Source organism: Erythrolamprus reginae, chromosome 1, assembly GCF_031021105.1.
Source record: "Erythrolamprus reginae isolate rEryReg1 chromosome 1, rEryReg1.hap1, whole genome shotgun sequence".
Lineage (NCBI taxonomy): Eukaryota > Metazoa > Chordata > Lepidosauria > Squamata > Dipsadidae > Erythrolamprus > Erythrolamprus reginae.
Genome location: NC_091950.1, coordinates 265220374 through 265246368, shown reverse-complemented (window position 1 = coordinate 265246368; position 25995 = coordinate 265220374).

Below are 25995 nucleotides of genomic sequence, written 5' to 3'. Positions count from 1 at the left end.
TCTTCCTGAATGCTAAAAGACAGCAGACATGGCTTTTCCTCCACTTGCTGCAAGTTGCAAATTATCTGAAAATAAAACTTGGATTATGCCAATAAAAATATATTGTAATGATGTGGTACTCTCTTTATAGTCAACAATGCAATCATTTTTTAAAAAATTGATATTATTGGGGTTGGAACAAGTTTCAGTTAGTGAAATGGAGCTAGTCCTTTGCTTACAACACCAATCGAGTCCATAATTTCTGTTGTTAAGTGAGACATGTGTTAAGTGAGTTTTCCCCCTTTTTACAACCTTTCTTGCCACAATTGTTAAGTGAATCACTGCAGTCATTAGGTTAGTGTGCCAAAATGGATAAACTTACAAAGGAAATACAAGAAAAAGAGGAAACAGATGCCTGGAAGAATTGGTATAGATGGTTAAACCGTAACAAAAAATTCCAAGCTGGTTATAAAAGGTGAATCATAAAGAATTGATAAACGTTCTCAACTCCACTATATATGTATATAAGTAGAAGTTTATGTAAATAAAATGGAAGAAATATATGCTGTTTATATAATAGGAGATCCAATCCATTAAATATAGAATTGAATAAATAATTGAGAATGTGTAAATAAAAATAGTAATATAGCGAAATGTAAAGTATAATGGAAAATGAAGTAGCTGTAAAAGCAATTAGCTTTTGCTATGTTTGCATGAATTTTGCATCTTTTCTGTTGTTGTTGTTGTTGCTTCCTTTTTTTTTTTTTCTTGTTTTGTGTTTTGTATTTTTTGTATGTTGTTATGTGATTTTTATTCAGAAAACTTAATAAAGATCATTTTTAGAAGAAAAGAAAAAAGAGGAAATGGAATATTATATAGTATGGGGAAAGTGGTATGAGCGGTTAGAAAAGGGACGAAGAATAAGAGAATAATGAAAAAAGAGGACAAAGGAGTTACTAGATGGTATTAAACATGAACACATAAAAGGGAAATAGAAAATAAGGTAGAAATAAAGTACACTATTATATGATATATACAAACAAAATTGTGAGATGTACTTAATTGAAATGAAGAATTGAAGAGAAAAAAATTGTAAAACTTAAAGTGTTTACCAACGCACAATTATTGTAAAGAAGAAAATTGCATACATTTCCATGTTTGTTTTTAACTTTTAAAATGTTAAATAAAAATTGTTTTTTTAAAAGTTAGTAACATGGTTATTAAGAGAATCTAACTTCCCCAGTGACTTTGCTTGTCAGAAAGTCACAAAAGGTGATCACATGACTGTGGGACACTGTTACCATCCCAAATGTGGGTCAGTTGCCAAGTGTTCTGATCATCTGATCATCTGACCATGGGAATACTGCAATGGTCATAAGTGTGAAAAATGATCACGTCACTTTTTTCAGTGCTGTTGTAATTGGAATACTCCCAAAATCAACCATTGTAAGTCGAGAACTACCTGTATTCCAGTTATTCAGACATACATTACACACAAACACATCATTGAGAGAAACTGGTCAATGAATAAAATTATGTAATAAACAAAATTTTGCCAGTGGCGATATTCATAATGAGAGGCTCCGACAAAATGGACAATATAATGCTTTTGTGACTTTAAAGGCCCAAACAACAGGTAACATAATTGTTTAGGCCATAATGTAACGTAAGTAATTCCGGCATAACTATCCAGCTACAACAACATTATACATTTTCTTAATGGAGGTGCTTAGATAAACCTTTTAAATATGTTTGTTTCCACGTTCATAACATCTTTCTGCCTCATTTACGTTCATGAATTTTAAAACAACAAAAAGGGCCCTGAGATTACAATGTCAGAGTAACATCCAAGCTATAAAAAGCAGTTGCAAATAGTAGCTATCACAGGTTTCCTGCTAGGTATGAAAGGGTATAAATAAAACATGTACTTCTTGATGGCCAAGGTCAATCTCTTAGTTCAGTAGCTGACATCTCTATCTTAGATTTAGTCTAGTTTCAGGTAATAAGCTAAGGGAAAAAATTATATCTCAAACCTTAATTAAGGGAGTGTCTCATAGCCCTTAATAACCCTTTGTGCATTCCAAATGTTCCATTAAATTCTCTTCCCACTTAGAAAGTGGGAATTAGGCAGCAACCAAACTTATCATTTGCGTTTAGTTAAATTTGAGTTACATGTAGCAATGATAGAAACATAGAAACATAGAAGACTGACGGCAGAAAAAGACCTCATGGTCCATCTAGTCTGCCCTTATACTATTTCCTGTGTTTTATCTTAGGATGGATATATGTTTATCCCAGGCATGTTTAAATTCAGTTACTGTGGATTTACCAACCACGTCTGCTGGAAGTTTGTTCCAGGGATCTACTACTCTTTCAGTGAAATAATATTTCCTCACGTTGCTTTTGATCTTTCCCCCAACTAACTTCAGATTGTGTCCCCTTGTTCTTGTGTTCACTTTCCTATTAAAAACACTTCCCTCCTGAACCTTATTTAACCCTTTAACATATTTAAATGTTTCGATCATGTCCCCCCTTTTCCTTCTGTCCTCCAGACTATACAGATTGAGTTCATTAAGTCTTTCCTGATACTTTTTATGCTTAAGACCTTCCACCATTCTTGTAGCCCGTCTTTGGACCCGTTCAATTTTGTCAATATCTTTTTGTAGGTGAGGTCTCCAGAACTGAAAAGAAACTGATGTTTCTAAGATGCCCAGATGAGATTTGATGGCACATTAAATCCCAAAAATAAATAACCACATTCAGATAAATCCATGCCCATTTCTTGTCCCCTCTGCTTCTGGCCTGAAACTCAAAGAACTTTTGATTCAAGGAAAGGGCCACAAAGATGGGATCTCAATCAAAGCAAATCTTCTTGGTCCAAAAGACTAATGATGGGTGGTAAATTTATACTTTAAGATGGGCTGGCTCAGCAATTCTGGGAATTCAAGTCCACAAGTCATAAAGGGCCCATAGTTCCCAATCTCTGCTTTAAGACATTATTTTCCCCATAGGTCAAGGCTGTAAGAGAGGCTGATCCACGGGCCCCAGGTTTTTGATCCTCGCTCTATTGTTTGCAAAGTAAAACAGAAACACAGGATAGAGACCTCGCCCCATGAAAACTGGAGTCTGCTTCTGTCCTCTGACTCAGTTTTATGTTAAACAAATACCCACATAAACAGGATCAAGGAGCCTCAGAGCGTTTATCTGTCATTTGAATTGCCTGGAGTTTCCCTATTGGCGACTGAAGGCTTCCAGATTAAATTCCTACAGCCTAAATGTGTCTGGGGTGGCCAACTTGCAAAACTGATTCATTGAATCATTCGTAGGATTTATACTTGCAATAGTGAAACTTAGCTAGGCCACTTGTTTTTCTTTTGGTTTGGCTCTGTTAATAAAAACACTCAACTAAAAATGAGACACGGTGTCATTATTCTGACGAGTCTAGAAATTGGTCTTACTTGTGTACTGGGCTGCTTAGCATATAGATTAACTTGGTGTTCGGAGAGTTCACAGGAAGCTCCTTCCTTGTTCTGTCACATGGTAAGCCTTGATTCCTAGGAGTTCAAACTAGCACACATGCTTTAAATATAAGGCTAATGCAGCTCTAAAGAAATTAATGCCCCGAGTTAGCCATAGAAAGGGTATTACAGCTTGCAATATTTCACTGTGACAACTACTGCAGTACATATATAGCATGGCAAGAATATACAGGAACACTTAAATATCACAAGTATGCCTTGGAAAAGTAAAAATAGTACTGGCAAGTTTGGATTGCACAGAAAAAGGATGGGATGGGACGGGACAGGATAAATTCCTTTCTTCCTCATCTCCATTGGTAGAATGTAGCATTTATCCTGTCAGCTCCGAACAAAAGTCATCTCATCTTCTGTTAGGTGTAGAATGTTCTTCTGATACTTATTATTTCCCTCTCCAAGTGTTGTGGTTCAGCCTGAGTCAGATGAAAGACCAGCTGTGTCTCTGCTGGCTCCATGCCCGGGAGAGGATGAGAGCGAAGAGGAAAGTGATGAGGAAGAGGGGCCTGGGAGCCCTGGGAAGGAGCTCTCTCCAGCAAGTAGCTTGGAGTCTCTGGAGTCATTGGATGATGAGGCACAAGCTATCATTAATATGCGACAGAGACTCATAGATCAAAGGAGGCAGCAACTGAATAGATATTATCAGCATTGAATGAGGAACACCAGGGCTTGGGTGTGGTCCTCATTAGCAGGGAAGGGTTTATAAGGCATGAGAACCATTCCAGCAGTGTGGAGTGTTATCACAGTGGAGTTGGAGTTATCTGCCTTTTCTCTCAGCGTTTTGTTCCTGGCTCGTGGCCCAGCAGTCTTGAAGACCCGTGGGAGGTTTGTGCCTGTTAGCAACAGCCTCGTTTGTCATCAAGGATCCTGTGTTTTTGTATGAACAATTGCCTTCATGTATCTATTTGGAGTTCCAGTGTTTTCCTGATTTGTAAGGACATTTTCTGTTGGCTTCTTTTCTCTTTACCATTATAAAACTGTGTTTGGATTCTACCGGTGTGTCTGGCTTATCTTTTTGGGTTGATCATAGCTTCCAGAGTGACCCAGACAGAACACGAAGTTGCCTTCATTTTCATAAACAAGCCAAGGTAGTTTAACAATGTAGTTTCATTGTATTTCTAGTTAGGTTCCATCGAAACAGGATTGCATCTGGTTTATAATTGAGGCAAGCTCTTGTATGAGGTGGGTAGGGACTTTCCTTTCAAAATTTTCCCATATAACCACTGATTTCAGAATTCTTTTCGAAAGATCCTCATGTAGACTTCAGGAATATAATCAATGCTTGCAAAAATATGCATCCATATGTTTCAAATTAAATTACGCCATTTATAGGGTTATAGGATTCCACTTTTTCTACCATGGAATTTATGTTATTCTTAGGAGGCTTAATTCGAAATAAGACCAAAGTTAAGAGCTTATGATCTTTGTTCATATATCTCTATATATCTTTAGTGAACCTATACTGATCTGTAAAACAAGATTGCATAGATGAAACAGAAATTCCCCACCAACCTATAACACTTACAGAGATAGCTAGACATCATATAAATGTGCACATGGCACTTGATCACAACATGTCTTCATTGTCAGGCTTAACAATCCTGGATGATATTTCATTGTAGTACCATATAAGGTGAAAAGTGGAATGTATTACCATATAAGATAAAAGGTAGAATATAAGCATGCTAATACTGAGTCATTGGGTATGAACTGCAACCTGATAGGGCCACAGCATTATAAGATCCAGATCAACTTCACCATTCCCTTGTGGTCATTTGCTATTGATGGTGGTTGTTAGTTGGCTGGCTGGAGCAGCTTGAGAGTGAGTTAGATATTGAGTAGAACTGAGATAGTGATACAAAGAAACCTGGATTGGTTTTGTATCTACTTGTAACCTGAATTGGTTGAATATCTACTTGTAAGTAAGATGAATACAGCTGATGTAAAGTTCCTGTATATAGAAGACTGAATATTTTTTTCACTGAAGAGTAAACTACTGTTTTATACAAAAATGTCTTCATCATTTATCAGGTTCATTAAATTTGCATACTATATTCTAATATCTTATATCCAGACATTCATAACATGCTAGCAATAATACCTACAGTTGGGAGAGACTCCATATTTAAAGATTAGATTATTTTGTTCTCTTTTGCTTGCTGTTTTTTGCTTATATGGTAACTTTCAAAAATCATGTGTATCTTTGAAGAGGGGATGATTACAGTTGACACAAGTCAATATAACCTACAGAAATGCTTGCCTTCTTTGAGTCCAATAATATGCCTACAGTAAAACTCAATGAATGAGAAATTGATTGCCTTTTGTCTGTTCAGGCTACATGATGCTTCAGAGAAGAAAAACGGGACTTTGAAGGAATGGTTTTAACAGTGCCTCAAATAATTGCACAATCTAGGAGAAATCAATTAAGGTGGCTTTCAAGACACTCAGATGAATAATTTCTATTTTTAAGATTGTCATTTTGTGTGTTTTGTGTACTGCACTGAATGAAAAAGATAATTCAAAACTTTAGTTAACCTTTTTGGATTTCAAAAGGTAATAGAAAAATATTATTCAGAATCTAAGAATGTCATAGTCTGAAAACCCACTCCAGTTAACAAGTCTCCATTCCAGATACCATCACAAATCAGAACACAATTTCCAATAAAAGTATACTTTTTGAAACCAAAATCTATAAAAGATTAATAAAGGTCAACACAAGTCAACATTGAAAAGTCTGGCAATCTCATTTTGGCCTTAGATATTGACATGCACTCTCAGAAAAACATGCCAAATTGTTGAATTGTCACATTTTCTGTGCACATTTGAGACTGTCTCTTAAATGTCTTAGTGATATCCTACTACTCGCTTCTTTAATGCATATAGCAATATATTGACTGACAATACTGACAAAATATATCAGTTATCAAATGAATGAAGAAACACAAGATTCACAACCACACTAGTTCCCTAAGCAGAGCAGCAGGCAGAATATGACAAAGGATGAGTTGTCCAAAAGAAGTACAGCAAAGATTTATTATTATTATTATTATTGTTGTTGTTGTTGTTGTTGTTGTTGTTGTTGTTGTTATTCGATTTGTATGTCACCCTTCTACAAAAACTTGGGGTGGCGTACATACCTGGACAATTTGTGTTCATCTCAGTCCAGCAGGGTTGTCTGCCCACAGTCTACTCAGTTCTTTGTTAATAGAGAGCAATAAATAGATAGCACTCAAAGAGTTTTCAGTAAGTAGGCCAATTGACCCAGTGGTTCATATGTGGTTTGGTCTTCACCAAAGGATACGTTGAGTTGAAATCATTCTTAGAGGCCCCACAGGAAGATTGGGTTAATGAAAGATTTCTAGTTGGCCAGAACTTTCGTTGGGCTAATGGAACTCTGCCATCACCAACAGTCGAGAGACTGGTTGTCCCCAGGGAGGAAGAATTACATAGGCACAAGAGAGCAAGGTCCGCCCCTTTTGAATGCCATTGAACCTTATTATTATTATTATTTATTCGATTTGTATGCCGCCCCTCTCCGAAGACTCGGGGCGGCTCACAACATGTAACAACAAATCATAAATAATCCAACAGTTTTTAAAATGTTTAAAGATTTAAAAGACCCCATATACTAACAGACATACACACACGCATACCATATATAAATTAAACATGCCCAGGGGGAGATGTTTCAATTCCCCCATGCCTGACGACAAAGGTGGGTTTTAAGGAGTTTACGGAAGGCAGGAAGAGTAGGGGCAATCCTAATCTCCGGGGGGAGTTGGTTCCATAGGGCCGGTGCCGCCACAGAGAAGGCTCTTCCCCTGGGGCCCGCCAACCGACATTGTTTAGTTGACGGGACCCGGAGAAGGCCCACTCTGTGGGACCTAATCGGTCGCTGGGATTCGTGCGGCAGTAGGCGGTCTCGGAGATATTCTGGTCCAGTGCCATGAAGGGCTTTAAAGGTCATAACCAACACTTTGAATTGTGACCGGAAATTGATCGGCAGCCAATGCAGACTGCAGAGTGATGGAGAAACATGGGCATACCTAGGTAAGCCCATGACTGCTCTCGCAGCTGCATTCTGCACGATCTGAAGTTTCCGAACACTTTTCAAAGGTAGCCCCATGTAGAGAGCATTACAGTAGTCGAACCTCGAGGTGATGAGGGCATGAGTGACTGTGAGCAGTGAGTCCCGGTCCAGATAGGGCCGCAACTGGTGCACCAGGCGAACCTGGGCAAACGCCCCCCTCGCCACAGCTGAGAGATGTTTTTCTAATGTGAGCTGTGGATCGAGGAGGACGCCCAAGTTGCGGACCCTCTCTGAGGGGGTCAATAATTCCCCCCCCCGGGTAATGGATGGACAGATGGAATTGTCCTTGGGAGGCAAAACCCACAGCCACTCCGTCTTATCCGGGTTGAGCTTGAGTCTGTTGACACCCATCCAGGCCCCAACAGCCTCCAGGCACCGGCACATCACTTCCGCCGCTTCGTTGACTGGGCATGGGGTGGAGATGTAGAGCTGGGTATCATCCGCATATTGATGATACCTCACCCCATGTCCTTGGATGATCTCGCCCAGCGGTTTCATGTAGATGTTGAATAGCAGGGGGGAGAGGACCGACCCCTGAGGCACCCCACAAGGGAGAAACCTAGGAGTCGACCTCTGGCCCCCCCACTAACACCGACTGCGACCGGCCAGAGAGGTAGGAGGAGAACCACTGAAGCACAGTGCCTCCCACCCCCAACCCCTCCAACTGGTGCAGAAGGATACCATGGTCGATGGTATCGAAAGCCGCTGAGAGGTCAAGGAGCACCAGGACAGAGGATAAACCCCTGTCCCGGGCCCGCCAGAGATCATCCATCAACGCGACCAAAGCGGTTTCCGTGCTGTAACCGGGCCTGAAACCCGACTGCCGGGGACCTAGATAATCGGCTTCTTCCAAGGACCGCTGGAGCTGGAGTGCCACCACCTTCTTGACAACCTTCCCCATAAAGGGAAGGTTGGAGACTGGACGATAGTTGGGTCCAGGGAGGGCTTCTTGAGGAGGGGGCGCACGAGCGCTTCTTTATAGAGAGATGGAAAAACTCCCCTCCCCAAGGAGGCGTTGGTAATCTCCTGGGCCCAGCTCCGTGTCACCTCCCTGCTGGCCGAAACCAACCAGGAGGGACACGGATCCAGTAAACAGGTGGCGGAACTCACAGCTCCAATGGCCTTGTCCACTTCATCAGGTGTCACCAGATCAAACTCTTCCCAGACAGGTGGACAAGTACGTGCCCCAGTCACCTCGACTGACTCATTGTCAGTCGACTCTGTTATACAATTGGAGTCGAGATCGGCCCGGATCCGAGCGACTTTATCAGCGAAAAACGTGTTAAAATCCTCGGCACTACTCTGTAAGGGCTCCCCAACTCCCCCCTGGTTGAGAAGGGAGCGGGTCACCCTAAACAGAGCGGCCGGGCGGGATTCCGCTGATGCAATCAAGGCGGCATGGTATGCGCATCTTGCCGCCTTGAGCGCCACTTTGTAAGTCTTAATAAAAGCTCTTACAAGTGTTCGATCGGATTCAGACCTACTCTTCCTCCATCGCTTCTCTAGACGTCTCTTTTGGCGTTTCAACTCCCGGAGCTCCTCGTTGAACCATGGGGCTCTACGGGGTCTAGCGCCATGGAGAGGTCGCAAAGGCGCAATCCGGTCAAGAGCCCCCGCTGCAGCCCTGTTCCAGGCCTCCGCGAGAGACTCCGCCGAACTGTGGACGAGTGCCTCTGGAATAACCCCAAGCGCCGTCTGAAAGCCCTCTGGGTCCATCAGGCGCCTGGGGCGGAACATCTTCATTGGTTCCGCCTCCCTGCGGGGGAGGATTGGAGCCAGGAAGTCAAGCCGTAGTAGAAAATGGTCTGACCATGACAAAGGCAACACTTCTAAGCCCCTTAGTCTCAGACCATTACTCAATTGCTCGGAAAGGAATACCATGTCAGGTGCGTGCCCTCCCTCGTGAGTCGGACCCTGAACTACTTGAGTCAGGTCCACGGCTGTCATGGTGGCCATGAACTCCTGTGCCAACCCAGAGGTTTCGCCGAGTGACGGCAGATTGAAGTCCCCCAAGACAATGAGTCTGGGGAACTCTACCGCCAACCCGGCTACCTCCTCGAGTAGCACAGGCAGGGCTTTTGACACGCAGCTGGGAGGCAGGTACGTGAGAAATAAGCCCACCTGAACTCCTAAGTCCAACTTCATCAAGAGAGACTCGCAACCCGCTATTTCCGGAGCAATGAGTCTACGCAGGCAAAGGCTCTCCCTGGCTACAATAGCCACTCCTCCCCCCCTCCCCTGGGGTCGCGGTTGATGCCATATCTGAAACCCGGCTGGGCAAATTTCAGAGAGAGGAACACCTCCCTCCGGGCCCAGCCAGGTTTCAGTAATACATGCCAGGTCGGCCTCCTCATCCAGGATCAAATCCCGGATGAGGAGAGCTTTATTAACCACCGACCTGGCATTCAACAGCAGCAACCTGAGCCCATTGGTTTGTCCCAGGTGCAAACTGCCAGTCTTAGAAGATTCCTGTGAAATAGTCATAAGCAACAAAGTAGCTAATTGAACTCTTCACTTGTGGACCACGCTTGCCAATATCAGGGCACTAGGATCATTCTTATAAAATGGTTTTTACTCTGCCCCCCATCCAAACATACAGTATACCCAGATTAACTTTAGAGGTGGATTCTTACAAAATAGAGGAAGGGACTCTGTGATCTGGAAACAGAACAGCACTACTCCCTGCAGAGTAAAAACCAGCTTAGAAGAATGATCCCAATGCCTTGATATTATCAAATGTGAACAGCTGGATCTACAAGTGAAGAGTTCAATTAGTTACTCCTAATCCTTTTAATAACCCTTCTTCTGAAATATGCTAGCTGAGACATAACTGCTTCATCTCCCAAGGCCCTATCAAAATGAAAATCCACACCCCTTCCTTTCTCAATTATCCATTCTCTCAAGTCCCACTCCTTCTGAAAGAACCATATTCTGTGTTTTGCTCATACAGTGGTACCTCTACTTAAGAACACCTCTACGTAAGAACTTTTCTAGATAAGAACTGGGTGTTCAAGATTTTTTTTTTTACCTCTTCTTAAGAAACATTTTCTACTTAAGAACCTGAGCCCAGAAAAATTTCCCAGGAAATTTGAGAGCGGCACGAAGGCCCGGCCAGTTTCCTGCCATTCCCCCTTTAACCCCGGCCATCTCAGGCTTTACTGGGCAGCCAGAGGAGCCTTTCAGTGGCACTTAAGGAGGCTTTGGCAGTCCAGAGCGAACAAAGCATTTTCCTTTCTCTGGGTGCTTGGAGAGGGAATAAACCATTTCGCTGTGGTGACTCCCTCATGCTGCCTCCCACACACTCGGAGCGAGGTTGCCTCCTGGAGCGTTTGGGTACTGAAAGGCAAAAGGGGGCACTTCGCCCCAGCTGAATCAACTCAGCTTCAGCCAAACTGAGGAGTCACCACAGTGAAGGAAAGACGCCGGCTACAAAGCAAGCGAGAGAAGAGGAGAGCCCTTCAGCATGGGAAGGAAGAGGAAGCAGGTAGCAGCAGCAGCAGACGCATTTCGGTCAAAGGAGCGGGAGGTTCCCCCCTCTTGCCCATCTGGGTTTATCTCTCTGGCACAGTGTATGGGAGGCAGCCTCACACCGGGTGTATGAGTGCATGCTCCTCCTCACTGCCTCAGAGTCCCTTTTTTTTTTTAAGCCTTAAAGTTTTGGATTTTTTTTCAATCCCCTCACTTTACCTTCTTCCTTCAGCAGCGACTCTCCTCCTCCTCCTCTTCTTCCTCTTCCTCCTCCCACCCAAATTTCGAGCTTTTATTTATTTCCTAATGGGTTTGCACGCATTATTTGCTTTTACATTGATTCCTATGGGAAAAAATGCTTCTACTTACAAACTTTTCTACTTAAGAATCTGGTCACCGAACAAATTAGGTTCTTAAGTAGAAGTACCACTGTATATAGGTTTTGTGCAATTTGAACCAGAATGCTCTGAGAACCCTAAATGTCTATGGAGATTCTCAGTCATCCAGATAATGGTTGTTCCAAAGGCCCTTTTTCAAAAGATAACTGGGCTTTCTTGTTTTTCTATGGAGACAGAGCTGAAGAAGCTTCTCTGATGAGAAGCAAAACGTCTTCAAAGAAAAACAAGAAAATCCCATTTCCTCTTGAAAAAGCACCTTTGGGACTCTGAGAAGTGTGACATCGAATTGACCAGCCCACCCCCAATCCCTGGCCATGCCCCCTGCTTCTCTAGTGGTCAAACACAGTCCTGAGGCAGCCATCAATGAAATCAAATTTGACACACCTGATATAGATTGTTCAATGACTAAACTACAGTATTCTCCCCTGGCCAAGAACTTTCCTACTTTTTGAATCTATATACAGTAGTTTAAATGCATTTATAAGCTTATGCAAATATAGTAATTAATATACCACATAATGTATCGTGTACAGAATGGCAACATTGTTTCGATTCAGATTTACTGCATTTAATCTTCAGGTTTTCATATTCACGAAAGGACAGTCTGTACTTAACAAACTGCAGTAATTCATATACAGCGTGTTGAGGTGTTTTGAAGGAGAGAAATCCTTCCTCCCTCTCTTTTGACAATAGACATTTATCTTAAGCATTTTAAATGTTTCAGACTCTCCTTGACAAATATGGCTTGCATTAAGCAGAATCTACAGTGGAGCCTCATTTGTTTCTGAGATACTGCCCTGCTTGTATTTTTCCAGTTGAGGGCATATTAATGAACACAATGCAGTTTCTGCTATTTTTATGACATAATCTAGTTCCATTCACCAAAGTACATTGCTGCAATTGAAAAATGGGTGTGTGTGTATATATGTGTGTGTGTGTGTGTGTGTGCACATAGAAACATCATATATGTGTATACATATGACAAATATTGTCAAGGAATGCAAATTGTTCATTGCTGCGCAGTCCAATTAGTGCAGTTTTGGTTCTTCTCCATTGACGCTGTCAATTCATCTCACTTTTTCAAAACAAAGTCAAATAATTGCATACATATTTCTGCATCTATACAAGCTAAAAGATTGTATATTTATTCACAGCTGTATAATTGTGTAGGTGTACAATAAAAAAATAGCTTCAGGAAAAAGCAATCATAGACTTACAAGAAAACAAAACATATGAGAGACCAGAAACAGGCAAAAAGTAATTTGCTCTTCATACGTAGGATTGCTATGTGTATAAATCTATTTCAATTTACATTTAAAATGGGTAATAGACGTAGTTCCAATAGCAATGAATTTAATTTCCAGTCCAACAGGGAAAACTGTAGGATATTTCTGCAGATACATTTTTAAAAAAATAATAACATGTGATAATAATCAATCAGTGAACAGTTTTAAATAAAATGTATATTCTACTATATTCAGCTATCATATTCTTTTATGTCTTGTTTTCATTTCTACAAAAAGAATAATTGCTGTAATTGTGATAACAGGCATTTGGTCATTCCAGCTTTAATTCATGTATGTATGTACAAAAGAAACAGAGGTAGAAAGTAGGACATCAAGTGATTCTTCCTATATTTTGCACCACGAAGGAAACAATTTTATGGATGAGGATTGATGCAGCTAACTGTTCTTGCTACAGACAGTCCTTGTTTTACAGTAGCAATTTGTATGCTATCAAGGAGCATTTAACAGTGAAATGGTCAGCATATAGATTTAATAAATAAATAAATCAGGACCGGAATTGCTGTTTGTAAGAGATGTAGTTGTAAAATGTAGTTGAGGGAGTCAGCTAAAAAAAAATTCAGGCGTACTAGAATCTGAAATCAAGGATCGATTTGAGGGGATCCGAGGACAGCTTGCCCCCCGCCCACAGGCCCAGGAGGTAGAGCGTGGTATGGTGGGAGCGCTCGGCATTGGAGGGTCCGTTGGGTGGAGGACCTACGTGGAGGAAGTGGGGAGGCCGCTATAGTAAAGGAGGAAGCCGGAAAAAATGTCATGGAGGCCTGCGAGCTATGCCCAGGCTTATAGAGGGAGAAGCCAAGGAAAATATCGTGGAGGCTGCCGGCTTGTGACGAGGTTTGTGGAGGCTGTGTGGTAGCTGTGTGGCTGTGCGGTGTTGCTGGGGAATTGGAGATGTCGCCCGACAGCTACAGAGACGTGGGAAGAAGCCTGGGCGAACATCAAGGGCCGAGTGGCACTGTGGACACAGAGGGGCCGAGATTGGTGGCTGAGGCATAGAGAGAGACTTGGAAGTCTGCCTCAGAGAGTCTGGAGGACAGAATTTATATGCTTAGGACTTTGTCATCTCCTATTGAACTGTGCTGAACTGAACACTGAACATTCTTTGAGCTCCCCTTTGAGAACTGGTGCTACATGCTTCTGACAGCTGCATGTCAACAGCCCTGCCTGTGCTGCTCGAGGAGGTAGCCGGGCTGGCGGTAGGGTTCCCCAGACTTATTGTCTTGGGGGACTTTAACCTACCATCGCTCGGTGAAACCTCTGGGCTAGCACAGGAATTCATGGCCACCATGACAGCCATGGACCTCAAGTAGTACAGGGTCCAACTCATGAGGGGAGGGCACACACCCGACATGGCATTCCTCTATGAGCAATTGAGGAATAGTCTGAGACTAAAGGGCTTAGAAGTGTTGCCTTTGTCATGGTCAGACCATTTTCTTGTGTGCCCCCTCCTCAAGAAGCCTTCCCTGGACCCAGGCGTGCTTAATAACTACCGTCCAGTCTCCAACCTTCCCTTTATGGGGAAGGTTGTTGAGAAGGTGATGGCGCGCCAGCTCCAGCAGTTCTTGGAAGAAGCCCATTATCTAGGCCCTCAACAGTCAGGATTCAGGCCCGGCTACAGCACAGAAACTGCTTTGGTCATGTTGATGATCTCTGGTGTGCCCGGGACAGGGGTTTATCCTCTGTCCTGGTGCTTCTTGACTTCTCAGCGGCTTTCGATACCATCGACCATGGTATCTATCTGCATCAGCTGGAGGGGTTGGGAGTGGGAGGCACTGTCCTTCAGTGGCTCTCCTCCTACCTCTCTAGTCAGTCACAGTCGGTGTTAGTGGGAGGTCAGAGGTCGACTTCTAGGGTATTCCCTTGTGGGGTACCTCAGGGGTTGGTCCTCTCCCCCCTGCTATTTAATATCTACATGAAACCGTTAGGTGAGATCATCCAGGGGCATGGGGTGAGGTATCATCAGTACGCCAATGTACAGTTGTACATCTCCACCCCATGTCCAGTCAGTGAAGCAGTGCAAGTGATCTGCTGGTGCCTGGAGGCTGTTAGGGTCTGGATGGGTGTCAACAGACTCAATCTCAACCCAGACAATTTTGTGGGGCTGGCTGACAGATACCACAACTTCTCAAACTTGTCCTCCTTTTCCTTCACTCTTGGCAAATTCACGGCTCCAGAACAAGGAAGACACTGAACACTATTAGCCAACCAATCTTTGCTGTGACAGGCAAATAGCGCTCAATGTTCTCCCCTTTCTGACTACCCCCAGTTCCTCCAGAGCAGAGGGACTGGAGCCTCCCAGACCTGGGCTCAGCTATTCCCCTCATGTGCCCCAAAAGAGGCTTGTTCCAGTTTCCTAGACTGGCCACTCAGAACGCACCTAATAAGGTAGATCAGGCTTAAACCTAAGTCATAAAGTCCCACGCTTTCATGCCACCATCATGTTCACTGACCTAGACACAGTTTTCTGGCAGAGTTCTTAACACCCTCCCTAAAGAAATGAATCCTGCCATGTTTCCAATGATTATAGATTAAGGTTCAGGGGGTTTGTGTTATTATTAAACAGCAATCTAATCAAATACTGGTATTCTGGTTGATGAAAACGGGTGCCTGATTAAATGGTTAAAGTGAAGTTTTGAAGGTTGCTTTGATTCACAGTACTTGCAAAAAATTTAATGTCTCCACTCAACAGCACACAACCATTGCTTTCATTTTTCTCATTTTGGATTCCCTGTAGATATTGGTATCAATAAATAAATGGAAAAGTACTAGTGATGTGAACCAAGGGCTAGTTTGCATACAGTCCTTATAATGACTTAGATTTGAGATCACTTCTCTCTTATTACAATATAGATTGTAATTGGAATCGGGAACATTGAAAAATTAAAAATACATTTTTACAGATTTGTTAATCAGTCCAAGGCCAGTTCTTCCGACAAGTGAGGGATTAAATTGCTCTTGTGCTCGGAATAAAAATTCCTGTGCCCTTATCCCATTTCTAGTATATTACGTGCCAGCAGTCCAAGTTTCTGTCAACAACCTTGACTTCTAATACAATCTCTTGCAAACAATTTTTTGCATTCCATAAATAATTCACAATCGCCAATTCTATGCAAATCAAAAGCATCTTTGGGAATCTCATTTGCAACAATTTATTTCAGCCCTGACAGATTTCATCTGCCAATCTTCTGAGATTTGTATTGAGGATTTCTCTGTAACTAGGAAAAGCAATATCTCTTATTGAATATATATACATATACATGCATACATATACATGCACACCCCCAGCACACACAGAAGCAAAATAATCGCTGAAATCTCACGCAGGCATCAATTCATGAGATTTTGCTTCTTGCACATGCGCAGAAGCAAATGCATGCTGGGACGCATGCTCGTGCATGCAAGAGAACTGAAGCTGCGCACACAATGCACCAGTAGTGGTAGTCATAGCAATCTGCCCCGCTACCTATACATATATATTCTATTCACAATGCTCATCCCTACCTATTGAGTTATCTAAATAAACCTTCTGTGCAGCATCTGTTCTCTTAATAATAATAATAATAATAATAATAATAATAATAATAATAATAATAATAATAATTTATTAGATTTGTATGCCGCCCCTCTCCGAAGACTCGGGGCGGCTCACAACTTTTTTTAATCCCACAAATTTTATTTATTTATTTGTCAAAGTTATAAGATAGTAGGTATTGGTATAAACATAAACATTAGCAAAGTAGTACAGGTAAATTAGGCAATAGGACAGTAGGACAGAGATGGTAGGCACAATGGTGCACTTATGCACCCCCTTACAGACCTCTTAAGAATGGGATGAGGTCGACTGTAAATAGTCTAAAGTTAAAATTTGGGGGGTTTGGGGAGGAAACCCACAGGGTCAGGTAGTGCATTCCAGGCATTGATCACTCTGTTGGTGAAGCATTGATCAGTTTGTTAGACTTGGATTCCAACCGTGCTATTTTGGAACACAGAAGAATATTGTCCCATGTGCTTGTGTATTTATACGGGGGCTGTGATAGTAAGGGGCTAGAAAAAGCTAACACAGGCTAACATGGGGCCTTTATTTTTGGAATTGGGCATTTCTCAGCCAAAAATGAGGAGATTAGTTCAAAGTAAGAGGAAGGGGAGAGTTCAGAAAGGTCAAAACCCTTCAGGAGTTTTGGAGGTTATTTAAAACCACTGTGTTGGAAGCTGACATCAACTGCATACTATTGATTAGAAAGGGCAGTGACATACCTGAATGGATGCCAGAGTGATTAGGCAAGCACTATCAACAAAGTCAAGAAAGACACAAAGTCTTCTTTCAAAAACTCTTGCCCAAACAAAGGGTGAGGGTAGAAAATTAGAGAAGGGGGTACACTGTGACAGAACAATGCAGATTCATGATAAGGAAAGCCAACAAGGCATTTAAAGAGCAAATAACCAAAGCCATAAAACCAACATGCCAGCATTTTTTCAGGTATATCAGGAATAAGGAGAGGGGAAGAGACATGTTATTAATGAAGATTTAAGTATCAAATATGTGGAACTCATACTGAGATTACATAATTTCTTCTGCTAGGCTTTACAGTGGAAATGTTGGAAAGATTTATGTTATTTATTTATTTATTTATTTATTTTTATTTATTTGTCAAACATGTATAGGATAGTAGTAGCTTGTATAAATGTAACATAAGTAAAAAGTAATGATAAAAGAGAACAATTGGACAGTAGGACAGGGATGGTAGGCACAGTGTACTCTCACAACAAAGAATGTTCTTTCTGCGCCAGCTCAGGAAGCTCAAACTGCCCAAGGAGCTGCTGATTCAGTTCTATAGAGGAATCATTGAGTCTGTCATCTGCACCTCTATAACTGTCTGGTTTGGTGCTGCAACCCAACAGGACCGACACAGACTTCAGAGGATAATCAGAATTGCAGAAAAAACAATTGCTGCCAATCTGCCTTCCATTGAGGACCTGTATACTGCACGAGTCAAAAAGAGGGCGGGTAAAATATTTACTGACCCCTCACATCCTGGACACAAATTGTTTCAACTCCTACCCTCAAAACGTCGCTACAGAGCACTGCACACCAAGACAACTAGACACAAGAACAGTTTTTTCCCGAACGCCATCACTCTACTAAACAAATAATTCCCTCAACACTGTCAGACTTTCTACTAAATCTGCACTTCTATTCTACTAGTTTTCCTCATCATTCCTATCACCCATTTCCTCCCATGTTGACTGTATGACTGTTACTTGTTGCGTATATCCTAAGATTTTTATTAATATTGCTTCTTCATTGCTTATTTGACCCCTATGACAATCATTAAGTGTTGTACCACATGGTTCTTGACAAATGTATATTTTATTTTATGTACGTTGAGAGCATATGCACCAAGACAAATTCCTTGTGTGTCCAATCACACTTGGCCAATAAAATTCTATTCTATTCTATTCTATTCTATTGTCTTCACACTGACTCTGTGATGAACTAGATAAAAAGAGATAATAAAATTTTTAGCAATAGACAACCAATTAAAAATTACTGAGGCCCAAACACATCCTCAAATGTTCACAGAGCAAGTCCAAATTTTGGAAGCTGATTTCAGTTTTAGCCCAGGAAATCTATTTATTTATTTATTCAACTTCTATGCTGCCCAATCCTGAAGGACTCAGGGAAGCTTATAATAATAATATAAATACAAATTAAATACAGAAACAATAAAAGAAGTCAAATATAATATCTAAAACTATAAAACCCACAATAAAAAGAATCCATTAATTAAAACAGTCATGATCATATGCACACATACCATTCATACAAATGAGAATGATTGAAATCATAAAAATTAAATATAACTCAATATAAATTAAAATAGTCTTTTAGAATCAAGTTCTGCCTCATCAATGGACCTGCAAACAGAAACACTACTTTAGATTTCTCAAAACAGCACTTGAAATTCCTCAGGACATGTTATTAAGAAAACTTAGCCTTCATGAAATATCAAAACAAATGTTGTTAAAGATTTCCGGGACTGCCTTCTGCCGCACAAATCCCAGCGACTGGTTAGGTCCCACAGAGTGGGCCTTCTCCGAGTCCCGTCGACTAAACAATGTGGTCTGGCGGGACTCAGGGGAAGAGCCTTCTCTGTGGTGGCTCCGACCCTCTGGAACCAGCTCCCCCCAGAGATTAGGATTGCCCCCACCCTCCTTGCCTTTCGGAAACTCCTTAAAACCCACCTCTACCATTAGGCATGGGGGAATTGAAACATCTCCTCCTTGCCCATGTAGCTTCTGTGTATGATTTGACTGTGTGCTTGTTTTTTATATATTGGGGTTTCTTTTGGATTTTTTAACCTAAAACTGTAATTTAGATTGCTAAATATTAGATTTCTTACTATGTATTGTTTTTTACCATTGTTGTGAGCCGCCCCGAGTCTATGGAGAGGGGCGGCATATAAATCCAATAAATCTAATCTAATCTAATTTAGAGATTAACTGAGAAAAAAGGAAGCAACCAGGGGTGAAATGCTTCTGATTTCCTCATGCCTGTCAGTCATCGAAGAGCCAGTCATGAAGGAAGTGCAAGACTCCGCCCATCCACCTGGATGCCACCCTTTGGGTTCCTTTACCTTCTGCGCATGCACAGAGGGTAAAAGAATCCAAAAGGTGGTGGCCAGGCAGGTGGGTAGAACCTTGCACTCCCTTTGCGACCGACTCTTCGATTACTGACAGATGCTAGTACTATGGACTTAACTAGTTGGGTTTGGCAATATATAAAATAAACCAACAATGTATGCTCACCTGTATTAGAATACTATTGCTTTAAGAGCTAGTGTTATGGGTTGCCATAAGAGGGAGCCAGAAGCACGATTCTTTCTCTCTCAGCTATTCTCTGCTACTTCTGTTTTGTATTTGTGACTATACTGTAGTAAGAACTGTTTGTTCAAATTCTGGTTTATGTATTTGCAAGTTAAACAAGTAAGTGTATAGTATTGTATATGTACTAAGAGTTACTGACTGATTTAAATGTGTATGACTAGGACTGTTCTTGGCTAAGATATTTGCCAAGTAAATAATATTTTATACACTTAATGTTGTGGTTAGCTCTGGCCCAGCTCCTGCCCCAAGGACTGTGGATGTGGGGGAGACATCCACATGCTGCAGGCCTGTTTTGCCCCCGGTGGAATCTGATGATGAAGGCTCCTCTGACCAAGAAGACATGAGTGACAGGGAGGAGGAGAGTGTGGCAGACAGCTCAGAAGGAGATCAATTATCTAGCTCCTCCTTGGATTTGGAACAAGAGTTAATGATACAGCCACGCATGCGGAGAGCAATGCATAGGCAGCAACAACTGAGAGATTATTATCAAAGAAAATGAGGCCACCTGTGGTTGGGTGGGGCTGTGGTAATTAGTGAGGCTGCTATAAATAGCAGCCTGTGGGTTTGGCCATTGTGGAGGATTATCTAATTGTTGTGTTTCGTGCCTGCTTTACTGACTTTGACCTTTTGTGTGCTGATTTTCCCCCGCTTTGAAACTAAACCAGAGCAAAGTGCGTTTCACTTTGTGAAAGAAGAAGGACTGTGAATTACCTCACAGCTGCAAGCTAAGTATCACAGAACTGATAAGGGACTTGTACAAATTACCAGTTTGTTTGGAGACCAGTGCTCTTTGCTATACCAAAAGAGGGCTTGGTTTAAGTGAATTTTCATTATAAGGAACATTGTTTTGAATTTTCAAACGTGTGTGTGTTTGAAATTTGTACCTGTGAATTTTTGGGAGGAGTGTACCAGAGAGCCCGACAGAACACTTAATATATCTGAATTTTATTACTGAATTATTATTTGTATCTCTGAGCTATCAGCTAGATATCTGCTAGATCTATGGTTTGTTCCCAGGGGTGAAATACTCCCGGTTCGGGCAGGCCGGTTGGTCATCGTAGAGCCAGTAGCGATTGCAGCATGAGACTTCCCACATTCGCCCAGACACAGCCATTTGGATTCTTTTACTCTCTGTGTATGCACAGAATGCTTTGCATATGAGCAGAGGGTAAAAGAATCCAAATAGGTGGGCGAATCCCTGATCTGCCAAGGATTGACAAGAATCCAAATGCTTCAAATGTGCCATATCATTGCAAAATATGTGTATTGTTATTTACCCCGTAAACTTTTTTTTAAGCCAACCAAACCTCTCCTTCCATTTCATTCCAGGAGAAAGTATAAATCATCACTGGAAGCCACAAAGTGTTTTAAATGATTAAAAGCATACATGTGGAAAGCATCAATTGCAAATGGGTTTGCCAACCAAAGATTGTTAGCTGAGCATGACTAAACCACTTTTTATTCTAACCTATTAAATGGCCAGGCTTACATCTCTCAAGAAATATAAGTTTATGGAAATTGCACGTGCTGGAAAAATATTAAAAGATCTTTACCTTTGAAAAAACTAAATTGCAGCACATTAATGGCACCATGTTAAGCATTCTTGTGACCAAGTTTCTCTTAGGGAAAATAATGTATCCAAGGCCAATATTAATTTAAAATGCAGGTTTCTGCAAAATAGGCTGCTCACATCGCCAGCAATGGAGCCCGATGAATCTCTCAAATTCTACTTCCTCTTCTCACTGGTTTCTTTCTTCTTTTGTATTTTATCAACTTTTTAAAAATACAATCCATCGTAGCTGAAATAATTCACCAGGCTTTACCCCAAATGTATGCAATCATTCTAAAATGTACCTTTGAATTGAACGGCTGAGCTTCACTGTAGCTCCTGCTGTTAGAAAAATGCTTTCGGGAAATAAGGGCCATGTTTGGGGGGAGGACTCACCCCCTTTGTTTTTTCAGTTGTTGGAGCCAGTGGCCAGTTGAAGCTTCTGGGAATGTAATAGCCTTTTGCACTCTTTTTCACCAGTGTCTGGTACTCAAAGATAAACTGCCTTTGGACATGGAGATTCCATTTAGCCATTATAGCTAATAGCTTCTGATAAATCTGTTTCCTCAAATTCATTACTTCTTCACCCTTTTAAAACCGCATAACCCAGTTGCTAATACCACATCCAACAGCAAACAAAAAAACTAAGCTTTGTGCCACCTTGAAAGCTAACCCAAGATTATGGCATAGATTTTCAAAGTTTCTAAGAGATGTTCTGTTATTGTGAGCCAGAGATAGGTGGATACGTGGAATTGTGAATAATTTCATCCCGGCACTGATCTTTCAATCTACTTTACATTTGTTTAATGTTTTATCTTCAGCATAAATGATGGGCAGATTTCCAAAATTCCTCTTATTCAACAGTTCTGCTTTTGGGAGACACAAGAACTAAAAGTGGCAGGCAACATAATTCTAAAGATACAAAGATTTCCTCTAGTAAACTTCTGGTCCCTACATGGACAAACTATGTAATTTCTTGACTTTGTTATGAAAGTATTTGTCATTAAGTACTTACAGGGCTTTTTTTATTTTTCAACTTAATTTAATGCCCTGGGATTACTGGATGATTTCTTATTCAAACATCAATTAAGTCTTGCTTTGCTTTTATAAGAACAACTGAGATCTAAATGCTGCTATCTGATTCTAGGCTATGTCCTCTACATCAATAGTAACCAACTGATGGTCCATGGACCACTGGTGGTCCACAAGAAAATGTTGGTGCTCCGCAGAAATTTATTTTGCATTTTTTATATTGGACTGAATCAGAGGATGGAAATCCCAGATTCAGTGCAATATAAACTCAAACTACAGGCCCTGGGGGGATACTTGCAATAAAAGTTTGTGTTCCTACAAAGATTCTCCCCCTTTGGGGTCTTTTTGTGTGGGTCCGACTATGAAATTCCGACTATGCTCGTAGTCCTCAGTGAGTTTCCACTGCTGTGCCTCCTTCTTGGTCAGATTCAATTTGAACTGAGCCACCCATTTTGCCAACACTTGTGGATGCTTAGCTCTAACAATTGTTTCCTAGTGGGGCCCAAAGGAGCCCAGATGAGCAGGTGAGGAGTGGTTGGGAGGAGAGAGGCAAATAAAGGCCGTCGAGGCTTCCCTCGACATGAGTGACATCAAGTTGGTCATGTCCACCCAGTCACATGACCACCTAGCCATACTTAACAAAGCAGTTCTTAGGCAGATCATATTAGTGGTCCATGGGATTTAAAATTATGAATTTAGTGGTCCCTGAGGTCTAAAAGGTTGATGACCTGCTCTACATTGTCCTTTTCCTATAGGTATCTGAAAAAGTTTGATTATAATATTATACAAATTGCAGGCAATCCTAGATCTCTTAGAATTTAATCTGATCAAACTCTGGATATCCTCAATAGTGTCTGCTAATTAACATGAAATTATCCTAACAAATCAGCCAGATGTTTGTCCACCTATTGAATCCTTCCCAACTTTGTCCACCTATTGACTCCTTCCCAAGGTCCTAGAACAGGCAAATGTTGCAATCATGCATGGGATAGAAAAAGTGGAAAGAGAAAAATTGTTTTCTCTATTACACAATATTAGGACAAGGAGGCACTCCCTAAAGCTCATAGGTAAGAAAGTGAGGACAAATAAAGGGAAATATTTCTTCACCCGGAGGGTCATTGGTTTATGGCAATGATGGTGAACCTTTTTCCCCTCAGGTGTCAAAAGTGCATATGTGTGTGCTATCGTGCATGTGTGAATTTATTTATTTATTAATTAGATTTGTATGCCGCCCCTCTCCACAGACTGAATGCCCACACCCATAATTCAATGCCCGGGGAGGGCAAAAACATCTTCCCTCCCCCACCACCAGAGGCCCTCTGGAGTCTAGAAATGGCCTGTTTCCAAACTTCTGGTGGGCCTAGTAGACTCATGTTTTGCCTTCTCCAGGCTCCAAAGGCTTCCCTGGAGCTGGGGGAGGGTAAAATGCCCTCCCCACCCCCCTGGAGGCTCTCTGAAAGCCAAAAGCTCTCCCTCAGAGCCTCTGTGTGAGCCAAAAATCAGCTGGCTGGCACACAAATGCATATTGGAGCTGAGCTAGGATAACAGCTCTGGTGCCAGCAGATATAGCTCTGCGTGCCACTTGTGGCACCTGTGCCATAGGTTCGCCATCACTGGTTTATGGAATTCACTTCCAGAAGAGGTGGTGACAGCTGTCAGCCTGGATATCTTCAAAGCAGGATTGGACAGATTCATGGATGCCAAGTGTATCAATGGTTATTAAAACAGATATCCAAGTGCCGCCTCTATGTTGGTTGAGGCAGGCAGGATTCTCTTGGATACCATTTGTTGGGGGTCAAGGGAAAGAGAGGGTTTTGCCTTCTCTTTCTGCTCAAGATCCCCATGTACAATTGGTGGGCCACTGTGTGACACAGAATGCTGGACTCAATGGGCTTTGGCCCGATTCAGCATGGCTCTTCTTATGTTCTTAATTATTATTACAAAAGTAATAATCATAACTGCATCTGAGCAACTTGTGACTAATTTCAGTGCAGAGCAAAATAGAAAGGAATTTAAGGAATCCAAGAGGCTTTTAGCAATTGACCTTCCAGGGGTCCAGAGATATTAACTGTGGTTCTGAAATATACAGGAAGTCCTCAATTTGTGATCCCAATTGGAACTATAATTTATGTTGCTAAGCAAGGCAGTTGTTCAGTGAGTCAGGCTTTGGACATGGTTTTTCCAAAGTTTTTCCAAGCCACCATTACTGAGTTAAGTAGGTTGGACATAGAGAGAGAGAGAGTGGTTGGCCTATAACCATCTTGTGAGCTTCTATGATTGAAGGTGAGTTTTCCAACACCAAATCCATCTTTTTCAGTATTTTATAAGGTGATCAGACGTCCCACTTTTGGTGGGACAGTCCCACTTTTGAACAATTTGTCCCACATCCCGCAGCGTTTTTATAAAGTCCTGATTTTTAAAAAATGGGACATCTGGTCACCTTACGTTAGGCTTGTAGCAATGAGGCGCTCTTGAGCAAACAAGTTAAAAGGAGGCGTCGAGAAGTGAAAGGCAAAAGATGGCCTGGATGAAACTGCGGGGAAACCACGGGGTGTAGTGAAAGCCAGGGCAGGAGAGAAGCGCGTGGTGGGGAAGGCACCATTGCCTGGGTTTTAAAAGAGGCTTGATTTATTTGCATACCGAGAAGGAGGAGCCCCTCAGTGCTTCCCCCCACCAAGCAGCGGGATAATGGATGGGTCCAGGAGAGGTCAGCCAGGAAGCCTGCTTGCTGGTGCTCGCACTATTCCTCTGTCAACCCTTCCCGGTGAGTCAGCAGAGACAGCCACCTTGCCAACCCCTTGCCCTCGGATGCTGCGAGGTTTGGCAGTCTGGAGACTGCAGCTGAGTTCTATTTGTGATCTCCCATCTTCCAAGCGCTGTACGAGGGAGCCGAAATGCCTGCCTGGGGTTGCAACAGAGATGCAAGTGGGTTGGGATTGAAATGTTTCCCTGGGGAGTCTCAGTTTCTTTGTTTGTTTTGACGTTCATGACTCTGAGGGGAAGAGGCTTTAAAACAGGGCCCCAGTTGAAGCCTTCAGGAGTTTGGGCTAATGCCGGCGTCTGTTCCACCCCGCCCCCGCCCCCGCCATGGTGTCCCGCTTTGCTGAGGTTACAATCTGGTCACTTTAGTATTATACTATCTATCACACTCTCTCTACTTCGTTTCCGGATACACACTGCATTTACTTTTTATCTGAAAATTCATTTTTCCCCAAATTGTTTACCTGTAAAAGGGAAGTTCGCGTTTAATTAATTGAGAACCCAAAAAGACAGATTTCTTTTTGTATCTAATCTTTCCTTTATAACAATGGTCTCCTTTCTGGATAAATGAATAGGTGCTTGTCTCAACTCCTGATAAATAGTTTTCTATGTCCAAATGAGCACTGAATTCACAACACTGAAAAGAAGGAGTCTGCAAAACAAAAGTTTTATTCTCAACTTGCAGCTGATGTACTCACTGCAGGCATGTGATTAATAATCTTAACCCAAAATAGTGAAGAATCTAGGCTTATTGTTTTAAGGATCCATTTTCAGTGTTTGTTTCATCACAATTCTTTTATCAATGCAGAGAGCTAAGTAATGTAAGTAGGCATCTCCATAGCCTAATCTGTGGTGGTTATAGTGTCAAGGGTACTTCAGAAGCCTATAAATGTAATTATATCTCTATTTCTGCAACAAACGTACAAGAGAATAATTTTTAAAAAGGGATCTATTGACCCAGTCCACTAAAGCTGATGCAAAACAGAACCAGCCATGT